This window comes from Convolutriloba macropyga, chromosome 9, assembly GCF_964194025.1.
Source record: "Convolutriloba macropyga chromosome 9, txConMacr16.3, whole genome shotgun sequence".
In the NCBI taxonomy this organism is placed as follows: Eukaryota; Metazoa; Xenacoelomorpha; order Acoela; family Convolutidae; genus Convolutriloba; species Convolutriloba macropyga.
This window is the reverse complement of record NC_134476.1, coordinates 23,157,625-23,180,889: the sequence shown is the minus strand read 5'-3', so window position 1 is coordinate 23,180,889 and position 23,265 is coordinate 23,157,625. Positions and strand designations below refer to the sequence as shown.

Here is a 23,265-nt window from a genome sequence, read left to right as displayed (position 1 = left end):
TTTTATTCGATATTTACACATTTTAGAGCCTCAAAAAGCCTCGGTGATCGAAAAAGTTAAGCCTCATCGAGCGCGGATACTTTTTTGGAAATCGGTAAAAACTTGTCCAAAATGGTTCGCGGTGCCCAATTTTTTTATTTTATCCCAAACTATGGCTCAAGTGGAGCATGCCCACAAAAAATGAGCCAAATCGGACTAAAATTGACGATTTGGTGACCAAAACAAAGTTCGTTGATCGAAAAAGTTAAGCCTCATCGAGCGCGGATACTTTTTGTAAATGACAATTTCAGCAGCAACCATTGCTCCAAACACACCCCATATACTTGTAAAGGCCATTCTAATAGTTCCCCTGCTTGCGTATACTGTATATTTGATATTTGGAACTGTCTCGGAAACATCAATACTAATTGTATAATTTCCCTTTATTAAACTAACTTTTAAGTTAGTGCAAATCGCTCAGGTCCATTCTTTAGGCTGCACTCCGCTAACGCAGAGTGCATTCAAATAAAACTTATCAAATAGAGTTAATACTTACCTATTTAATAAGTTTATCACAACAATTAGGCTAAAAGCAATTCGCCACTGATTTTCCCAATTACCGGCCTAAACCCACTGAAGTCATACTTCCGGTTCAATGTCCGGTTGTACAGGTTCCTCGTACCCAATTCATCTGTGCTTTGTTTTGCGGCCGTTCCACTGTATTGTGGATGGTTGGAAGCAAAAAGTTTGCGCGTTTGTCATAATACACTGTATGGCTACGAATTGCATAAATTATAACACAACCGTGGCTAAAATTGCATGTATTAAGTGACTATTTTGCAAACCGCAAGGCGGCGAGTTAAAGTGATCCTGTATATGAATATGAGACTACAATACAATACTGTTGTATATAAATTCGCTCCCGCTTACGCAAATGCCTACGACCATACCATGTTGAATGCACCGGTTCTCGTCCGATCACCGAAGTTAAGCAACATTGGGCCTGGTTAGTACTTGGATGGGTGACCGCTTGCGAACACCAGGTGTTGTAGGCTTTTTCTTTTGAGTATTCAAACCTCATAGAATACTTTTATTCGATATTTACACATTTTAGAGCCTCAAAAAGCCTCGGTGATCGAAAAAGTTAAGCCTCATCGAGCGCGGATACTTTTTTGGAAATCGGTAAAAACTTGTCCAAAATGGTTCGCGGTGCCCGATTTTTTTATTTTATCGCAAACTATGGCTCAAGTGGAGCATGCCCACAAAAAATGAGCCAAATCGGACTAAAATTGACGATTTGGTGACCAATACAAAGTTCGGTGATCGAAAAAGTTAAGCCTCATCGAGCGCGGATACTTTTTGTAAATGACAATTTCAGCAGCAACCATTGCTCCAAACACACCCCATATACTTGTAAAGGCCATTCTAATAGTTCCCCTGCTTGCGTATACTGTATATTTGATATTTGGAACTGTCTCGGAAACATCAATACTAATTGTATAATTTCCCTTTATTAAACTAACTTTTAAGTTAGTGCAAATCGCTCAGGTCCATTCTTTAGGCTGCACTCCGCTAACGCAGAGTGCATTCAAATAAAACTTATCAAACAGAGTTAATACTTACCTATTTAATAATTTTATCACAACAATTAGGCTAAAAGCAATTCGCCACTGATTTTCCCAATTACCGGCCTAAACCCACTGAAGTCATACTTCCGGTTCAATGTCCGGTTATACAGGTTCCTCGTACCCAATTCATCTGTGCTTTGTTTTGCGGCCGTTCCACTGTATTGTGGATGGTTGGAAGCAAAAAGTTTGCGCGTTTGTCATAATACACTGTATGGCTACGAATTGCATAAATTATAACACAACCGTGGCTAAAATTGCATGTATTAAGTGACTATTTTGCAAACCGCAAGGCGGCGAGTTAAAGTGATCCTGTATATGAATATGAGACTACAATACAATACTGTTGTATATAAATTTGCTCCCGCTTACGCAAATGCCTACGACCATACCATGTTGAATGCACCGGTTCTCGTCCGATCACCGAAGTTAAGCAACATTGGGCCTGGTTAGTACTTGGATGGGTGACCGCTTGGGAACACCAGGTGTTGTAGGCTTTTTCTTTTGAGTATTCAAACCTCATAGAATACTTTTATTCGATATTTACACATTTTAGAGCCTCAAAAAGCCTCGGTGATCGAAAAAGTTAAGCCTCATCGAGCGCGGATACTTTTTTGGAAATCGGTAAAAACTTCTCCAAAATGGTTCGCTGTGCCGGATTTTTTTATTTTATCCCAAACTATGGCTCAAGAGGAGCATGCCCACAAAAAATGAGCCAAATCGGACTAAAATTGACGATTTGGTGACCAAAACAAAGTTCGGTGATCGAAAAAGTTAAGCCTCATCGAGCGCGGATACTTTTTTGGAAATCGGTAAAAACTTGTCCAAAATGGTTCGCTGTGCCAGATTTTTTATTTTATCCCAAACTATGGCTCAAGTGGAGCATGCCCACAAAAAATGAGCCAAAGCGGACTAAAATTGACGATTTGGTGACCAAAACAAAGTTCGGTGATCGAAAAAGTTAAGCCTCATCGAGCGCGGATACTTTTTCGGAAATCGGTAAAAACTTGTCCAAAATGGTTCGCTGTGCCAGATTTTTTTATTTTATCCCAAACTGTGGCTCAAGTGGAGCATGCCCACAAAAAATGAGCCAAATCGGACTAAAATTGACGATTTTGTGACCAAAACAAAGTTCGGTGATCGAAAAAGTTAAGCCTCATCGAGCGCGGATACTTTTTTGGAAATCGGTAAAAACTTGTCACAAAATGGTTCGCTGTGCCAGATTTTTTTTATTTTATTCCAAATTATGGCTCAAGTGGAGCATGCCCACAAAAAATGAGCCAAATCGGACTAAAATTGACGATTTGGTGACCAAAACAAAGTTCGGTGATCGAAAAAGTTAAGCCTCATCGAGCGCGGATACTTTTTCGGAAATCGGTAAAAACTTGTCCAAAATGGTTCGCTGTGCCAGATTTTTTTATTTTATCCCAAACTGTGGCTCAAGTGGAGCATGCCCACAAAAAATGAGCCAAATCGGACTAAAATTGACGATTTTGTGACCAAAACAAAGTTCGGTGATCGAAAAAGTTAAGCCTCATCGAGCGCGGATACTTTTTTGGAAATCGGTAAAAACTTGTCACAAAATGGTTCGCTGTGCCAGATTTTTTTTATTTTATTCCAAATTATGGCTCAAGTGGAGCATGCCCACAAAAAATGAGCCAAATCGGACTAAAATTGACGATTTGGTGACCAAAACAAAGTTCGGTGATCGAAAAAGTTAAGCCTCATCGAGCGCGGATACTTTTTTGGAAATCGGTAAAAACTTGTCCAAAATGGTTCGCTGTGCCAGATTTTTTTTATTTTATTCCAAATTATGGCTCAAGTGGAGCATGCCCACAAAAAATGAGCCAAATCGGATTAAAATTGACGATTTGGTGACCAAAAAAAAGTTCGGTGATCGAAAAAGTTAAGCCTCATCGAGCGCGGATACTTTTTTGGAAATCGGTAAAAACTTGTCCAAAATGGTTCGCTGTGCCTGATTTTTTTATTTTATCCCAAACTATGGCTCAAGTGGAGCATGCCCACAAAAAATGAGCCAAATCGGACTAAAATTGACGATTTGGTGACCAAAACAAAGTTCGGTGATCGAAAAAGTTAAGCCTCATCGAGCGCGGATACTTTTTTGGAAATCGGTAAAAACTTGTCCAAAATGGTTCGCTGTGCCAGATTTTTTATTTTATCCCAAACTATGGCTCAAGTGGAGCATGCCCACAAAAAATGAGCCAAAGCGGACTAAAATTGACGATTTGGTGACCAAAACAAAGTTCGGTGATCGAAAAAGTTAAGCCTCATCGAGCGCGGATACTTTTTCGGAAATCGGTAAAAACTTGTCCAAAATGGTTCGCTGTGCCAGATTTTTTTATTTTATCCCAAACTGTGGCTCAAGTGGAGCATGCCCACAAAAAATGAGCCAAATCGGACTAAAATTGACGATTTTGTGACCAAAACAAAGTTCGGTGATCGAAAAAGTTAAGCCTCATCGAGCGCGGATACTTTTTCGGAAATCGGTAAAAACTTGTCCAAAATGGTTCGCTGTGCCAGATTTTTTTATTTTATCCCAAACTGTGGCTCAAGTGGAGCATGCCCACAAAAAATGAGCCAAATCGGACTAAAATTGACGATTTTGTGACCAAAACAAAGTTCGGTGATCGAAAAAGTTAAGCCTCATCGAGCGCGGATACTTTTTTGGAAATCGGTAAAAACTTGTCACAAAATGGTTCGCTGTGCCAGATTTTTTTTATTTTATTCCAAATTATGGCTCAAGTGGAGCATGCCCACAAAAAATGAGCCAAATCGGACTAAAATTGACGATTTGGTGACCAAAACAAAGTTCGGTGATCGAAAAAGTTAAGCCTCATCGAGCGCGGATACTTTTTTGGAAATCGGTAAAAACTTGTCCAAAATGGTTCGCTGTGCCAGATTTTTTTTATTTTATTCCAAATTATGGCTCAAGTGGAGCATGCCCACAAAAAATGAGCCAAATCGGATTAAAATTGACGATTTGGTGACCAAAAAAAAGTTCGGTGATCGAAAAAGTTAAGCCTCATCGAGCGCGGATACTTTTTTGGAAATCGGTAAAAACTTGTCCAAAATGGTTCGCTGTGCCTGATTTTTTTATTTTATCCCAAACTATGGCTCAAGTGGAGCATGCCCACAAAAAATGAGCCAAATCGGACTAAAATTGACGATTTGGTGACCAAAACAAAGTTCGGTGATCGAAAAAGTTAAGCCTCATCGAGCGCGGATACTTTTTTGGAAATCGGTAAAAACTTGTCCAAAATGGTTCGCTGTGCCAGATTTTTTATTTTATCCCAAACTATGGCTCAAGTGGAGCATGCCCACAAAAAATGAGCCAAAGCGGACTAAAATTGACGATTTGGTGACCAAAACAAAGTTCGGTGATCGAAAAAGTTAAGCCTCATCGAGCGCGGATACTTTTTCGGAAATCGGTAAAAACTTGTCCAAAATGGTTCGCTGTGCCAGATTTTTTTATTTTATCCCAAACTGTGGCTCAAGTGGAGCATGCCCACAAAAAATGAGCCAAATCGGACTAAAATTGACGATTTTGTGACCAAAACAAAGTTCGGTGATCGAAAAAGTTAAGCCTCATCGAGCGCGGATACTTTTTTGGAAATCGGTAAAAACTTGTCACAAAATGGTTCGCTGTGCCAGATTTTTTTTAATTTATTCCAAATTATGGCTCAAGTGGAGCATGCCCACAAAAAATGAGCCAAATCGGACTAAAATTGACGATTTGGTGACCAAAACAAAGTTCGGTGATCGAAAAAGTTAAGCCTCATCGAGCGCGGATACTTTTTTGGAAATCGGTAAAAACTTGTCCAAAATGGTTCGCTGTGCCAGATTTTTTTATTTTATCCCAAATTATGGCTCAAGTGGAGCATGCCCACAAAAAATGAGCCAAATCGGACTAAAATTGACCATTTGGTGACCAAAACAAAGTTCGGTGATCGAAAAAGTTAAGCCTCATCGAGCGCGGATACTTTTTTGGAAATCGGTAAAAACTTGTCCAAAATGGTTCGCTGTGCCAGATTTTTTTATTTTATCCCAAATTATGGCTCAAGTGGAGCATGCCCACAAAAAATGAGCCAAATCGGACTAAAATTGACGATTTGGTGACCAAAACAAAGTTCGGTGATCGAAAAAGTTAAGCCTCATCGAGCGCGGATACTTTTTTGGAAATCGGTAAAAACTTGTCCAAAATGGTTCGCTGTGCCAGATTTTTTTATTTTATTCCAAACTATGGCTCAAGTGGAGCATGCTCACAAAAAATGAGCCAAATCGGACTAAAATTGACGATTTGGTGACCAAAACAATGTTCGGTGATCGAAAAAGTTAAGCCTCATCGAGCGCGGATACTTTTTTGGAAATCGGTAAAAACTTGTCCAAAATGGTTCGCTGTGCCAGATTTTTTAATTTTATCCCAAATTATGGCTCAAGTGGAGCATGCCCACAAAAAATGAGCCAAATCGGACTAAAATTGACGATTTGGTGACCAAAACAAAGTTCGGTGATCGAAAAAGTTAAGCCTCATCGAGCGCGGATACTTTTTTGGAAATCGGTTAAAACTTGTCCAAAATGGTTCGCTGTGCCAGATTTTTTTAATTTATCCCAAACTATGGCTCAAGTGGAGCATGCCCACAAAAAATGAGCCAAATCGGACTAAAATTGACGATTTGGTGACCAAAACAAAGTTCGGTGATCAAAAAAGTTAAGCCTCATCGAGCGCGGATACTTTTTTTTGGAAATCGGTAAAAACTTGTCCAAAATGGTTCGCTGTGCCAGATTTTTTTATTTTATCCCAAACTATGGCTCAAGTGGAGCATGCCCACAAAAAATGAGCCAAATCGGACTAAAATTGACGATTTGGTGACCAAAACAAAGTTCGGTGATCGAAAAAGTTAAGCCTCATCGAGCGCGGATACTTTTTTGAAAATTGGTAAAAACTTGTCCAAAATGGTTCGCTGTGCCAGATTTTTTTATTTTATCCCAAACTATGGCTCAAGTGGAGCATGCCCACAAAAAATGAGCCAAATCGGACTAAAATTGACGATTTGGTGACCAAAACAAAGTTCGGTGATCGAAAAAGTTAAGCCTCATCGAGCGCGGATACTTTTTTGGAAATCGGTAAAAACTTGTCCAAAATGGTTCGCTGTGCCTGATTTTTTTATTTTATCCCAAACTATGGCTCAAGTGGAGCATGCCCACAAAAAATGAGCCAAATCGGACTAAAATTGACGATTTGGTGACCAAAACAAAGTTCGGTGATCGAAAAAGTTAAGCCTCATCGAGCGCGGATACTTTTTTGGAAATCGGTAAAAACTTGTCCAAAATGGTTCGCTGTGCCAGATTTTTTTATTTTATCCCAAACTATGGCTCAAGTGGAGCATGCCCACAAAAAATGAGCCAAATCGGACTAAAATTGACGATTTGGTGACCAAAACAAAGTTCGGTGATCGAAAAAGTTAAGCCTCATCGAGCGCGGATACTTTTTTGGAAATCGGTAAAAACTTGTCCAAAATGGTTCGCTGTGCCTGATTTTTTTATTTTATCCCAAACTATGGCTCAAGTGGAGCATGCCCACAAAAAATGAGCCAAATCGGACTAAAATTGACGATTTGGTGACCAAAACAAAGTTCGGTGATCGAAAAAGTTATGCCTCATCGAGCGCGGATACTTTTTTGGAAATCGGTAAAAACTTGTCCAAAATGGTTCGCTGTGCCTGATTTTTTTATTTTATCCCAAACTATGGCTCAAGTGGAGCATGCCCACAAAAAATGAGCCAAATCGGACTAAAATTGACGATTTGGTGACCAAAACAAAGTTCGGTGATCGAAAAAGTTAAGCCTCATCGAGCGCGGATACTTTTTTGGAAATCGGTAAAAACTTGTCCAAAATGGTTCGCTGTGCCAGATTTTTTTACTTTATCCCAAACTATGGCTCAAGTGGAGCATGCCCACAAAAAATGAGCCAAATCGGACTAAAATTGACGATTTGGTGACCAAAACAAAGTTCGGTGATCGAAAAAGTTAAGCCTCATCGAGCGCGGATACTTTTTTGGAAATCGGTAAAAACTTGTCCCAAAATGGTTCGCTGTGCCAGATTTTTTTATTTTATCCCAAACTATGGCTCAAGTGGAGCATGCCCACAAAAAATGAGCCAAATCGGACTAAAATTGACGATTTGGTGACCAAAACAAAGTTCGGTGATCGAAAAAGTTAAGCCTCATCGAGCGCGGATACTTTTTTGGAAATCGGTAAAAACTTGTCCAAAATGGTTCGCTGTGCCTGATTTTTTTATTTTATCCCAAACTATGGCTCAAGTGGAGCATGCCCACAAAAAATGAGCCAAATCGGACTAAAATTGACGATTTGGTGACCAAAACAATGTTCGGTGATCGAAGAAGTTATGCCTCATCGAGCGCGGATACTTTTTTGGAAATCGGTAAAATTTTGTCCAAAATGGTTCGCTGTGCCTGATTTTTTTATTTTATCCCAAACTATGGCTCAAGTGGAGCATGCCCACAAAAAATGAGCCAAATCGGACTAAAATTGACGATTTGGTGACCAAAACAAAGTTCGGTGATCGAAAAAGTTAAGCCTCATCGAGCGCGGATACTTTTTTGGAAATCGGTAAAAACTTGTCCAAAATGGCTCGCTGTGCCAGATTTTTTTATTTTATCCCAAACTATGGCTCAAGTGGAGCATGCCCACAAAAAATGAGCCAAATCGGACTAAAATTGACGATTTGGTGACCAAAACAAAGTTCGGTGATCGAAAAAGTTAAGCCTCATCGAGCGCGGATACTTTTTTGGAAATTGGTAAAAACTTGTCCAAAATGGTTCGCTGTGCCTGATTTTTTTATTTTATCCCAAACTATGGCTCAAGTGGAGCATGCCCACAAAAAATGAGCCAAATCGGACTAAAATTGACGATTTGGTGACCAAAACAAAGTTCGGTGATCGAAAAAGTTAAGCCTCATCGAGCGCGGATACTTTTTTGGAAATCGGTAAAAACTTGTCCAAAATGGTTCGCTGTGCCAGATTTTTTTATTTTATCCCAAACTATGGCTCAAGTGGAGCATGCCCACAAAAAATGAGCCAAATCGGATTAAAATTGACGATTTGGTGACCAAAAAAAAGTTCGGTGATCGAAAAAGTTAAGCCTCATCGAGCGCGGATACTTTTTTGGAAATCGGTAAAAACTTGTCCAAAATGGTTCGCTGTGCCTGATTTTTTTATTTTATCCCAAACTATGGCTCAAGTGGAGCATGCCCACAAAAAATGAGCCAAATCGGACTAAAATTGACGATTTGGTGACCAAAACAAAGTTCGGTGATCGAAAAAGTTAAGCCTCATCGAGCGCGGATACTTTTTTGGAAATCGGTAAAAACTTGTCCAAAATGGTTCGCTGTGCCAGATTTTTTTATTTTATCCCAAACTATGGCTCAAGTGGAGCATGCCCACAAAAAATGAGCCAAATCGGATTAAAATTGACGATTTGGTGACCAAAAAAAAGTTCGGTGATCGAAAAAGTTAAGCCTCATCGAGCGCGGATCCTTTTTTGGAAATCGGTAAAAACTTGTCCAAAATGGTTCGCTGTGCCAGATTTTTTTTATTTTATCCCAAACTATGGCTCAAGTGGAGCATGCCCACAAAAAATGAGCCAAATCGGACTAAAATTGACGATTTGGTGACCAAAACAAAGTTCGGTGATCGAAAAATTTAAGCCTCATCGAGCGCGGATACTTTTTTGAAAATCGGTAAAAACTTGTCCAAAATGGTTCGCTGTGCCAGATTTTTTTATTTTATCCCAAACTATGGCTCAAGTGGAGCATGCCCACAAAAAATGAGCCAAATCGGACTAAAATTGACGATTTGGTGACCAAAACAAAGTTCGGTGATCGAAAAAGTTAAGCCTCATCGAGCGCGGATACTTTTTTGGAAATCGGTAAAAACTTGTCCAAAATGGTTCGCTGTGCCAGATTTTTTTATTTTATCCCAAACTATGGCTCAAGTGGAGCATGCCCACAAAAAATGAGCCAAATCGGACTAAAATTGACGATTTGGTGACCAAAACAAAGTTCGGTGATCGAAAAAGTTAAGCCTCATCGAGCGCGGATACTTTTTTGGAAATCGGTAAAAACTTGTCCAAAATGGTTCGCTGTGCCATATTTTTTTATTTTATCCCAAATTATGGCTCAAGTGGAGCATGCCCACAAAAAATGAGCCAAATCGGATTAAAATTGACGATTTGGTGACCAAAACAAAGTTCGGTGATCGAAAAAGTTAAGCCTCATCGAGCGCGGTTACTTTTTTGGAAATCGGTAAAAACTTGTCCAAAATGCTTCGCTGTGCCAGATTTTTTTATTTTATCCCAAACTATGGCTCAAGTGGAGCATGCCCACAAAAAATGAGCCAAATCGGACTAAAATTGACGATTTGGTGACCAAAACAAAGTTCGGTGATTGAAAAAGTTAAGCCTCATCGAGCGCGGATACTTTTTTGAAAATCGGTAAAAACTTGTCCAAAATGGTTCGCTGTGCCAGATTTTTTTATTTTATCCTAAACTATGACTCAAGTGGAGCATGCCCACAAAAAATGAGCCAAATCGGACTAAAATTGACGATTTGGTGACCAAAACAAAGTTCGGTGATCGAAAAAGTTAAGCCTCATCGAGCGCGGATAGTTTTTTGGAAATCGGTAAAAACTTGTCCAAAATGGTTCGCTGTGCCAGAGTTTTTTATTTTATCCCAAACTATGGCTCAAGTGGAGCATGCCCACAAAAAGTGAGCCAAATCGGATTAAAATTGACGATTTGGTGACCAAAACAAAGTTCGGTGATCGAAAAAGTTAAGCCTCATCGAGCGCGGATACTTTTTTGGAAATCGGTAAAAACTTGTCCAAAATGGTTCGCTGTGCCAGATTTTTTTATTTTATCCCAAACTATGGCTCAAGTGGAGCATGCCCACAAAAAATGAGCCAAATCGGACTAAAATTGACGATTTGGTGACCAAAACAAAGTTCGGTGATTGAAAAAGTTAAGCCTCATCGAGCGCGGATACTTTTTTGAAAATCGGTAAAAACTTGTCCAAAATGGTTCGCTGTGCCAGATTTTTTTATTTTATCCCAAACTATGACTCAAGTGGAGCATGCCCACAAAAAATGAGCCAAATCGGACTAAAATTGACGATTTGGTGACCAAAACAAAGTTCGGTGATCGAAAAAGTTAAGCCTCATCGAGCGCGGATAGTTTTTTGGAAATCGGTAAAAACTTGTCCAAAATGGTTCGCTGTGCCAGATTTTTTTATTTTATCCCAAACTATGGCTCAAGTGGAGCATGCCCACAAAAAATGAGCCAAATCGGATTAAAATTGACGATTTGGTGACCAAAACAAAGTTCGGTGATCGAAAAAGTTAAGCCTCATCGAGCGCGGATACTTTTTTGGAAATCGGTAAAAACTTGTCCAAAATGGTTCGCTGTGCCAGAGTTTTTTATTTTATCCCAAACTATGGCTCAAGTGGAGCATGCCCACAAAAAATGAGCCAAATCGGACTAAAATTGACGATTTGGTGACCAAAACAAAGTTCGGTGATCGAAAAAGTTAAGCCTCATCGAGCTCGGATACTTTTTTGGAAATCGGTAAAAACTTGTCCAAAATGGTTCGCTGTGCCAGATTTTTTTATTTTATTCCAAATTATGGCTCAAGTGGAGCATGCCCACAAAAAATGAGCAAAATCGGACTAAAATTGACGATTTGGTGACCGAAACAAAGTTCGGTGATCGAAAAAGTTAAGCCTCATCGAGCGCGGATACTTTTTTGGAAATCGGTAAAAACTTGTCCAAAATGGTTCGCTGTGCCAGATTTTTTTATTTTATCCCAAACTATGGCTCAAGTGGAGCATGCCCACAAAAAATGAGCCAAATCCAACTAAAATTGACGATTTGGTGACCAAAACAAAGTTCGGTGATCGAAAAAGTTAAGCCTCATCGAGCGCGGATACTTTTTTGGAAATCGGTAAAAACTTGTCCAAAATGGTTCGCTGTGCCAGATTTTTTTATTTTATTCCAAACTATGGCTCAAGTGGAGCATGCCCACAAAAAATGAGCCAAATCGGACTAAAATTGACGATTTGGTGACCAAAACAAAGTTCGGTGATCGAAAAAGTTAAGCCTCATCGAGCGCGGATACTTTTTTGGAAATCGGTAAAAACTTGTCCAAAATGGTTCGCTGTGCCAGATTTTTTTTATTTTATCCCAAACTATGGCTCAAGTGGAGCATGCCCACAAAAAATGAGCCAAATCGGACTAAAATTGACGATTTGGTGACCAAAACAAAGTTCGGTGATCGAAAAAGTTAAGCCTCATCGAGCGCGGATACTTTTTTGGAAATCGGTAAAAACTTGTCGAAAATGGTTCGCGGTGCCAGATTTTTTTGTTTTATCCCAAACTATGGCTCAAGTGGAGCATGCCCACAAAAAATGAGCCAAATCGGACTAAAATTGACGATTTGGTGACCAAAACAAAGTTCGGTGATCGAAAAAGTTAAGCCTCATCGAGCGCGGATACTTTTTTGGAAATCGGTAAAAACTTGCCCAAAAATGGTTCGCTGTGCCAGATTTTTTGATTTTATCCCAAACTATGGCTCAAGTGGAGCATGCCCACAAAAAATGAGCCAAATCCAACTAAAATTGACGATTTGGTGACCAAAACAAAGTTCGGTGATCGAAAAAGTTAAGCCTCATCGAGCGCGGATACTTTTTTGGAAATCGGTAAAAACTTGTCCAAAATGGTTCGCTGTGCCAGATTTTTTTATTTTATTCCAAACTATGGCTCAAGTGGAGCATGCCCACAAAAAATGAGCCAAATCGGACTAAAATTGACGATTTGGTGACCAAAACAAAGTTCGGTGATCGAAAAAGTTAAGCCTCATCGAGCGCGGATACTTTTTTGGAAATCGGTAAAAACTTGTCCAAAATGGTTCGCTGTGCCAGATTTTTTTTATTTTATCCCAAACTATGGCTCAAGTGGAGCATGCCCACAAAAAATGAGCCAAATCGGACTAAAATTGACGATTTGGTGACCAAAACAAAGTTCGGTGATCGAAAAAGTTAAGCCTCATCGAGCGCGGATACTTTTTTGGAAATCGGTAAAAACTTGTCGAAAATGGTTCGCGGTGCCAGATTTTTTTGTTTTATCCCAAACTATGGCTCAATTGGAGCATGCCCACAAAAAATGAGCCAAATCGGACTAAAATTGACGATTTGGTGACCAAAACAAAGTTCGGTGATCGAAAAAGTTAAGCCTCATCGAGCGCGGATACTTTTTTGGAAATCGGTAAAAACTTGCCCAAAAATGGTTCGCTGTGCCAGATTTTTTTTATTTTATCCCAAACTATGGCTCAAGTGGAGCATGCCCACAAAAAATGAGCCAAATCGGACTAAAATTGACGATTTGGTGACCAAAACAAAGTTCGGTGATCGAAAAAGTTAAGCCTCATCGAGCGCGGATACTTTTTTGGAAATCGGTAAAAACTTGTCCAAAATGGTTCGCTGTGCCAGATTTTTTTATTTTATTCCAAACTATGGCTCAAGTGGAGCATGCCCACAAAAAATGAGCCAAATCGGACTAAAATTGACGATTTGGTGACCAAAACAAAGTTCGGTGATCGAAAAAGTTAAGCCTCATCGAGCGCGGATACTTTTTTGGAAATCGGTAAAAACTTGTCCAAAATGGTTCGCTGTGCCAGATTTTTTTTATTTTATCCCAAACTATGGCTCAAGTGGAGCATGCCCACAAAAAATGAGCCAAATCGGACTAAAATTGACGATTTGGTGACCAAAACAAAGTTCGGTGATCGAAAAAGTTAAGCCTCATCGAGCGCGGATACTTTTTTGGAAATCGGTAAAAACTTGTCGAAAATGGTTCGCGGTGCCAGATTTTTTTGTTTTATCCCAAACTATGGCTCAATTGGAGCATGCCCACAAAAAATGAGCCAAATCGGACTAAAATTGACGATTTGGTGACCAAAACAAAGTTCGGTGATCGAAAAAGTTAAGCCTCATCGAGCGCGGATACTTTTTTGGAAATCGGTAAAAACTTGCCCAAAAATGGTTCGCTGTGCCAGATTTTTTTATTTTATCCCAAACTATGGCTCAAGTGGAGCATGCCCACAAAAAATGAGCCAAATCGGACTAAAATTGACGATTTGGTGACCAAAACAAAGTTCGGTGATCGAAAAAGTTAAGCCTCATCGAGCGCGGATACTTTTTTGGAAATCGGTAAAAACTTGTCCAAAATGGTTCGCTGTGCCCGATTTTTTTATTTTATCCCAAACTGTGGCTCAAGTGGAGCATGCCCACAAAAAATGAGCCAAATCGGACTAAAATTGACGATTTGGTGACCAAAACAAGGTTCGGTGATCGAAAAAGTTAAGCCTCATCGAGCGCGGATACTTTTTTGGAAATTGGTAAAAACTTGTCCAAAATGGTTCGCTGTGCCAGATTTTTTTACTTTATTCCAAACTATGGCTCAAGTGGAGCATGCCCACAAAAAATGAGCCAAATCGGACTAAAATTGACGATTTGGTGACCAAAACAAAGTTCGGTGATCGAAAAAGTTAAGCCTCATCGAGCGCGGATACTTTTTTGGAAATCGGTAAAAACTTGTCCAAAATGGTTCGCTGTGCCAGATTTTTTTATTTTATCCCAAACTAAGGCTCAAGTGGAGCATGCCCACAAAAAATGAGCCAAATCGGACTAAAATTGACGATTTGGTGACCAAAACAAAGTTCGGTGATCGAAAAAGTTAAGCCTCATCGAGCGCGGATACTTTTTTGGAAATCGGTAAAAACTTGTCCAAAATGGTTCGCTGTGCCTGATTTTTTTATTTTATCCCAAACTATGGCTCAAGTGGAGCATGCCCACAAAAAATGAGCCAAATCGGACAAAAATTGACGATTTGGTGACCAAAACAAAGTTCGGTGATCGAAAAAGTTAAGCCTCATCGAGCGCGGATACTTTTTTGGAAATCGGTAAAAACTTGTCCAAAATGGTTCGCTGTGCCAGATTTTTTTATTTTATCCCAAACTATGGCTCAAGTGGAGCATGCCCACAAAAAATGAGCCAAATCGGATTAAAATTGACGATTTGGTGACCAAAAAAAAGTTCGGTGATCGAAAAAGTTAAGCCTCATCGAGCGCGGATCCTTTTTTGGAAATCGGTAAAAACTTGTCCAAAATGGTTCGCTGTGCCAGATTTTTTTATTTTATCCCAAACTATGGCTCAAGTGGAGCATGCCCACAAAAAATGAGCCAAATCGGACTAAAATTGATGATTTGGTGACCAAAACAAAGTTCGGTGATCGAAAAAGTTAAGCCTCATCGAGCGCGGATACTTTTTTGGAAATCGGTAAAAACTTGTCCAAAATGGTTCGCTGTGCCAGATGTTTTTATTTTATCCCAAACTATGGCTCAAGTGGAGCATGCCCACAAAAAATGAGCCAAATCGGACTAAAATTGACGATTTGGTGACCAAAACAAAGTTCGGTGATCGAAAAAGTTAAGCCTCATCGAGCGCGGATACTTTTTTGGAAATCGGTAAAAACTTGTCCAAAATGGTTCGCTGTGCCAGATTTTTTTTATTTTATCCCAAACTATGGCTCAAGTGGAGCATGCCCACAAAAAATGAGCCAAATCGGACTAAAATTGACGATTTGGTGACCAAAACAAAGTTCGGTGATCGAAAAAGTTAAGCCTCATCGAGCGCGGATACTTTTTTGGAAATCGGTAAAAACTTGTCCAAAATGGTTCGCTGTGCCAGATTTTTTTATTTTATCCCAAACTATGGCTCAAGTGGAGCATGCCCACAAAAAATGAGCCAAATCGGAATAAAATTGACGATTTGGTGACCAAAACAAAGTACGGTGATCGAAAAAGTTAAGCCTCATCGAGCGCGGATACTTTTTTGGAAATCGGTAAAAACTTGTCCAAAATGGTTCGCTGTGCCAGATTTTTTTATTTTATCCCAAACTATGGCTCAAGTGGAGCATGCCCACAAAAAATGAGCCAAATCGGACTAAAATTGACGATTTGGTGACCAAAACAAAGTTCGGTGATCGAAAAAGTTAAGCCTCATCGAGCGCGGATACTTTTTTGGAAATCGGTAAAAACTTGTCCAAAATGGTTCGCTGTGCCAGATTTTTTTATTTTATTCCAAACTATGGCTCAAGTGGAGCATGCCCACAAAAAATGAGCCAAATCGGACTAAAATTGACGATTTGGTGACCAAAACAAAGTTCGGTGATCGAAAAAGTTAAGCCTCATCGAGCGCGGATACTTTTTTGGAAATCGGTAAAAACTTGTCCAAAATGGTTCGCTGTGCCAGATTTTTTTATTTTATCCCAAACTATGGCTCAAGTGGAGCATGCCCACAAAAAATGAGCCAAATCGGACTAAAATTGACGATTTGGTGACCAAAACAAAGTTCGGTGATCGAAAAAGTTAAGCCTCATCGAGCGCGGATACCTTTTTGGAAATCGGTAAAAACTTGTCCAAAATGGTTCGCAGTGCCAGATTTTTTTTTTTATCCCAAACTATGGCTCAAGTGGAGCATGCCCACAAAAAATGAGCCAAATCGGACTAAAATTGACGATTTGGTGACCAAAACAAAGTTCGGTGATCGAAAAAGTTAAGCCTCATCGAGCGCGGATACTTTTTTGGAAATCGGTAAAAACTTGTCCAAAATGGTTCGCTGTGCCAGATTTTTTTTATTTTATCCCAAACTATGGCTCAAGTGGAGCATGCCCACAAAAAATGAGCCAAATCGGACTAAAATTGACGATTTGGTGACCAAAACAAAGTTCGGTGATCGAAAAAGTTAAGCCTCATCGAGCGCGGATACTTTTTTGGAAATCGGTAAAAACTTGTCCAAAATGGTTCGCGGTGCCAGATTTTTTTGTTTTATCCCAAACTATGGCTCAAGTGGAGCATGCCCACAAAAAATGAGCCAAATCGGACTAAAATTGACGATTTGGTGACCAAAACAAAGTTCGGTGATCGAAAAAGTTAAGCCTCATCGAGCGCGGATACTTTTTTGGAAATCGGTAAAAACTTGTCCAAAAATGGTTCGCTGTGCCAGATTTTTTTATTTTATCCCAAACTATGGCTCAAGTGGAGCATGCCCAAAAAATATGAGCCAAATCGGACTAAAATTGACGATTTGGTGACCAAAACAAAGTTCGGTGATCGAAAAAGTTAAGCCTCATCGAGCGCGGATACTTTTTTGGAAATCGGTAAAAACTTGTCCAAAATGGTTCGCTGTGCCAGATTTTTTTTATTTTATCCCAAACTATGGCTCAAGTGGAGCATGCCCACAAAAAATGAGCCAAATCGGACTAAAATTGACGATTTGGTGACCAAAACAAAGTTCGGTGATCGAAAAAGTTAATTCTCATCGAGCGCGGATACTTTTTTGGAAATCGGTAAAAACTTGTCCAAAAATGGTTCGCTGTGCCAGATTTTTTTATTTTATCCCAAACTATGGCTCAAGTGGAGCATGCCCAAAAAATATGAGCCAAATCGGACTAAAATTGACGATTTGGTGACCAAAACAAAGTTCGGTGATCGAAAAAGTTAATTCTCATCGAGCGCGGATACTTTTTTGGAAATCGGTAAAAACTTGTCCAAAAATGGTTCGCTGTGCCAGATTTTTTTATTTTATCCCAAACTATGGCTCAAGTGGAGCATGCCCAAAAAATATGAGCCAAATCGGACTAAAATTGACGATTTGGTGACCAAAACAAAGTTCGGTGATCGAAAAAGTTAAGCCTCATCGAGCGCGGATACTTTTTTGGAAATCGGTAAAAACTTGTCCAAAATGGTTCGCTGTGCCAGATTTTTTTTATTTTATCCCAAACTATGGCTCAAGTGGAGCATGCCCACAAAAAATGAGCCAAATCGGACTAAAATTGACGACTTGGTGACCAAAACAAAGTTCGGTGATCGAAAAAGTTAATTCTCATCGAGCGCGGATACTTTTTTGGAAATCGGTAAAAACTTGTCCAAAATGGTTCGCTGTGCCAGATTTTTTTTATTTTATCCCAAACTAAGGCTCAAGTGGAGCATGCCCACAAAAAATGAGCCAAATCGGACTAAAATTGACGATTTGGTGACCAAAACAAAGTTCGGTGATCGAAAAAGTTAAGCCTCATCGAGCGCGGATACTTTTTTGGAAATCGGTAAAAACTTGTCCAAAAATGGTTCGCTGAGCCAGATTTTTTTATTTTATCCCAAACTATGGCTCAAGTGGAGCATGCCCAAAAAATATGAGCCAAATCGGACTAAAATTGACGATTTGGTGACCAAAACAAAGTTCGGTGATCGAAAAAGTTAAGCCTCATCGAGCGCGGATACTTTTTTGGAAATCGGTAAAAACTTGTCCAAAATGGTTCGCTGTGCCAGATTTTTTTTATTTTATCCCAAACTATGGCTCAAGTGGAGCATGCCCACAAAAAATGAGCCAAATCGGACTAAAATTGACGATTTGGTGACCAAAACAAAGTTCGGTGGTCGAAAAAGTTAAGCCTCATCGAGCGCGGATACTTTTTGGAAATCGGTAAAAACTTGTCCAAAATGGTTCGCTGTGCCAGATTTTTTTTATTTTATCCCAAACTATGGCTCAAGTGGAGCATGCCCACAAAAAATGAGCCAAATCGGACTAAAATTGACGATTTGGTGACCAAAACAAAGTTCGGTGATCGAAAAAGTTAAGCCTCATCGAGCGCGGATACTTTTTTGGAAATCGGTAAAAACTTGTCCAAAATGGTTCGCGGTGCCAGATTTTTTTTGTTTTATCCCAAACTATGGCTCAAGTGGAGCATGCCCACAAAAAATGAGCCAAATCGGACTAAAATTGACGATTTGGTGACCAAAACAATGTTCGGTGATCGAAAAAGTTAAGCCTCATCGAGCGCGGATACTTTTTTGGAAATCGGTAAAAACTTGTCCAAAAATGGTTCGCTGTGCCAGATTTTTTTATTTTATCCCAAACTATGGCTCAAGTGGAGCATGCCCAAAAAATATGAGCCAAATCGGACTAAAATTGACGATTTGGTGACCAAAACAAAGTTCGGTGATCGAAAAAGTTAAGCCTCATCGAGCGCGGATACTTTTTTGGAAATTGGTGAAAACTTGTCCAAAATGGTTCGCTGTGCCAGATTTTTTATCTTATCCCAAACTATGGCTCAAGTGGAGCATGCCCACAAAAAATGAGCCAAATCGGACTAAAATTGACGATTTGGTGACCAAAACAAAGTTCGGTGATCGAAAAAGTTAAGCCTCATCGAGCGCGGATACTTTTTTGGAAATCGGTAAAAACTTGTCCAAAATGGTTCGCTGTGCCCGATTTTTTATTTTATCTCAAACTATGGCTCAAGTGGAGCATGCCCACAAAAAATGAGCCAAATCGGACTAAAATTGACAATTTGGTGACCAAAACAAAGTTCGGTGATCGAAAAAGTTAAGCCTCATCGAGCGCGGATACTTTTTTGGAAATCGGTAAAAACTTGTCCAAAATGGTTCGCTGTGCCAGATTTTTTTTATTTTATCCCAAACTATGGCTCAAGTGGAGCATGCCCACAAAAAAATGAGCCAAATCGGACTAAAATTGACGATTTGGTGACCAAAACAAAGTTCGGTGATCGAAAAAGTTAAGCCTCATCGAGCGCGGATACTTTTTTGGAAATCGGTAAAAACTTGTCCAAAATGGTTCGCGGTGCCAGATTTTTTTATTTTATCCCTAACTATGGCTCAAGTGGAGCATGCCCACAAAAAATGAGCCAAATCGGACTAAAATTGACAATTTGGTGACCAAAACAAAGTTCGGTGATCGAAAAAGTTAAGCCTCATCGAGCGCGGATACTTTTTTGGAAATCGGTAAAAACTTGTCCAAAATGGTTCGCTGTGCCAGATTTTTTTATTTTATCCCAAACTATGGCTCAAGTGGAGCATGCCCACAAAAAAATGAGCCAAATCGGACTAAAATTGACGATTTGGTGACCAAAACAAAGTTCGGTGATCGAAAAAGTTAAGCCTCATCGAGCGCGGATACTTTTTTGGAAATCGGTAAAAACTTGTCCAAAATGGTTCGCTGTGCCAGATTTTTATATTTTGTTCCAAACTATGGCTCAAGTGGAGCATGCCCACAAAAAATGAGCCAAATCGCACTAAAATTGACGATTTGGTGACCAAAACAAAGTTCGGTGATCGAAAAAGTTAAGCCTCATCGAGCGCGGATACTTTTTTGGAAATCGGTAAAACTTGTCCAAAATGGTTCGTTGTGCCAGATTTTTTTATTTTATCCCAAACTATGGCTCAAGTGGAGCATGCCCACAAAAAATGAGCCAAATCGGACTAAAATTGACGATTTGGTGACCAAAACAAAGTTCGGTGATCGAAAAAGTTAAGCCTCATCGAGCGCGGATACTTTTTTGGAAATCGGTAAAAACTTGTCCAAAATGGTTCGCTGTGCCAGATTTTTTTATTTTATCCCAAACTATGGCTCAATTGGAGCATGCCCACAAAAAATGAGCCAAATCGGACTAAAATTGACGATTTGGTGACCAAAACAAAGTTCGGTGATCGAAAAAGTTAAGCCTCATCGAGCGCGGATACTTTTTTGGAAATCGGTAAAAACTTGTCCAAAATGGTTCGCTGTGCCAGATTTTTTTATTTTATCCCAAACTATGGCTCAAGTGGAGCATGCCCACAAAAAATGAGCCAAATCGGACTAAAATTGACGATTTGGTGACCAAAACAAAGTTCGGTGATCGAAAAAGTTAAGCCTCATCGAGCGCGGATACTTTTTTGGAAATCGGTAAAAACTTGTCCAAAATGGTTCGCTGTGCCAGATTTTTTTATTTTATTCCAAAGTATGGCTCAAGTGGAGCATGCCCACAAAAAATGAGCCAAATCGCACTAAAATTGACGATTTGGTGACCAAAACAAAGTTCGGTGATCGAAAAAGTTAAGCCTCATCGAGCGCGGATACTTTTTTGGAAATCGGTAAAACTTGTCCAAAATGGTTCGCTGTGCCAGATTTTTTTATTTTATCGCAAACTATGGCTCAAGTGGAGCATGCCCACAAAAAATGAGCCAAATCGGACTAAAATTGACGATTTGGTGACCAAAACAAAGTTCGGTGATCGAAAAAGTTAAGCCTCATCGAGCGCGGATACTTTTTTGGAAATCGGTAAAAACTTGTCCAAAATGGTTCGCTGTGCCAGATTTTTTTTATTTTATCTCAAATTATGGCTCAAGTGGAGCATGCCCACAAAAAATGAGCCAAATCGGACTAAAATTGACGATTTGGTGACCAAAACAAAGTTCGGTGATCGAAAAAGTTAAGCCTCATCGAGCGCGGATACTTTTTTGGAAATCGGTAAAAACTTGTCCAAAATGGTTCGCTGTGCCAGATTTTTTTTATTTTATCTCAAATTATGGCTCAAGTGGAGCATGCCCACAAAAAATGAGCCAAATTGGACTAAAATTGACGATTTGGTGACCAAAACAAAGTTCGGTGATCGAAAAAGTTAAGCCTCATCGAGCGCGGATACTTTTTTGGAAATCGGTAAAAACTTGTCCAAAATGGTTCGCTGTGCCAGATTTTTTTATTTTTTTCCAAACTATGGCTCAAGTGGAGCATGCCCACAAAAAATGAGCCAAATCGCACTAAAATTGACGATTTGGTGACCAAAACAAAGTTCGGTGATCGAAAAAGTTAAGCCTCATCGAGCGCGGATACTTTTTTGGAAATCGGTAAAACTTGTCCAAAATGGTTCGCTGTGCCAGATTTTTTTATTTTATTCCGAACTATGGCTCAAGTGGAGCATGCCCACAAAAAATGAGCCAAATCGGACTAAAATTGACGATTTGGTGACCAAAACAAAGTTCGGTGATCGAAAAAGTTAAGCCTCATCGAGCGCGGATACTTTTTTGGAAATCGGTAAAAACTTGTCCAAAATGGTTCGCTGTGCCAGATTTTTTTTATTTTATCTCAAATTATGGTTCAAGTGGAGCATGCCCACAAAAAATGAGCCAAATCGGACTAAAATTGACGATTTGGTGACCAAAACAAAGTTCGGTGATCGAAAAAGTTAAGCCTCATCGAGCGCGGATACTTTTTTGGAAATCGGTAAAAACTTGTCCAAAATGGTTCGCTGTGCCAGATTTTTTTTATTTTATCTCAAATTATGGCTCAAGTGGAGCATGCCCACAAAAAATGAGCCAAATCGGACTAAAATTGACGATTTGGTGACCAAAACAAAGTTCGGTGATCGAAAAAGTTAAGCCTCATCGAGCGCGGATACTTTTTTGGAAATTGGTAAAAACTTGTCCAAAATGGTTCGCTGTGCCAGATTTTTTTATTTTATCCCAAACTATGGCTCAAGTGGAGCATGCCCACAAAAAATGAGCCAAATCGGACTAAAATTGACGATTTGGTGACCAAAACAAAGTTCGGTGATCGAAAAAGTTAAGCCTCATCGAGCGCGGATACTTTTTTGGAAATCGGTAAAAACTTGTCCAAAATGGTTCGCTGTGCCAGATTTTTTTTATTTTATCTCAAATTATGGCTCAAGTGGAGCATGCCCACAAAAAATGAGCCAAATTGGACTAAAATTGACGATTTGGTGACCAAAACAAAGTTCGGTGATCGAAAAAGTTAAGCCTCATCGAGCGCGGATACTTTTTTGGAAATCGGTAAAAACTTGTCCAAAATGGTTCGCTGTGCCAGATTTTTTTATTTTTTTCCAAACTATGGCTCAAGTGGAGCATGCCCACAAAAAATGAGCCAAATCGCACTAAAATTGACGATTTGGTGACCAAAACAAAGTTCGGTGATCGAAAAAGTTAAGCCTCATCGAGCGCGGATACTTTTTTGGAAATCGGTAAAACTTGTCCAAAATGGTTCGCTGTGCCAGATTTTTTTATTTTATTCCAAACTATGGCTCAAGTGGAGCATGCCCACAAAAAATGAGCCAAATCGGACTAAAATTGACGATTTGGTGACCAAAACAAAGTTCGGTGATCGAAAAAGTTAAGCCTCATCGAGCGCGGATACTTTTTTGGAAATCGGTAAAAACTTGTCCAAAATGGTTCGCTGTGCCAGATTTTTTTTATTTTATCTCAAATTATGGCTCAAGTGGAGCATGCCCACAAAAAATGAGCCAAATCGGACTAAAATTGACGATTTGGTGACCAAAACAAAGTTCGGTGATCGAAAAAGTTAAGCCTCATCGAGCGCGGATACTTTTTTGGAAATCGGTAAAAACTTGTCCAAAATGGTTCGCTGTGCCAGATTTTTTTTATTTTATCTCAAATTATGGCTCAAGTGGAGCATGCCCACAAAAAATGAGCCAAATCGGACTAAAATTGACGATTTGGTGACCAAAACAAAGTTCGGTGATCGAAAAAGTTAAGCCTCATCGAGCGCGGATACTTTTTTGGAAATCGGTAAAAACTTGTCCAAAATGGTTCGCTGTGCCAGATTTTTTTATTTTTTTCCAAACTATGGCTCAAGTGGAGCATGCCCACAAAAAATGAGCCAAATCGCACTAAAATTGACGATTTGGTGACCAAAACAAAGTTC

At 39.6% G+C, this 23,265-nt stretch overlaps 1 protein-coding gene and 2 non-coding genes across 4 annotated transcripts in view; all 3 read left to right on the top strand.

Moving 5' to 3' along the window:
• Positions 1-23,265, top strand: part of LOC142345669 (uncharacterized) — a 710,383-nt gene that overhangs the window by 87,658 nt on the left and 599,460 nt on the right. The window lies entirely within an intron of this gene.
• On the top strand, positions 916-1,034 carry LOC142346970 (5S ribosomal RNA). The gene has a single exon (XR_012760002.1). It is a non-coding gene; the product is annotated as a 5S ribosomal RNA (ribosomal RNA).
• Positions 1,983-2,101, top strand: LOC142347086 (5S ribosomal RNA). The gene has a single exon (XR_012760110.1). It is a non-coding gene; the product is annotated as a 5S ribosomal RNA (ribosomal RNA).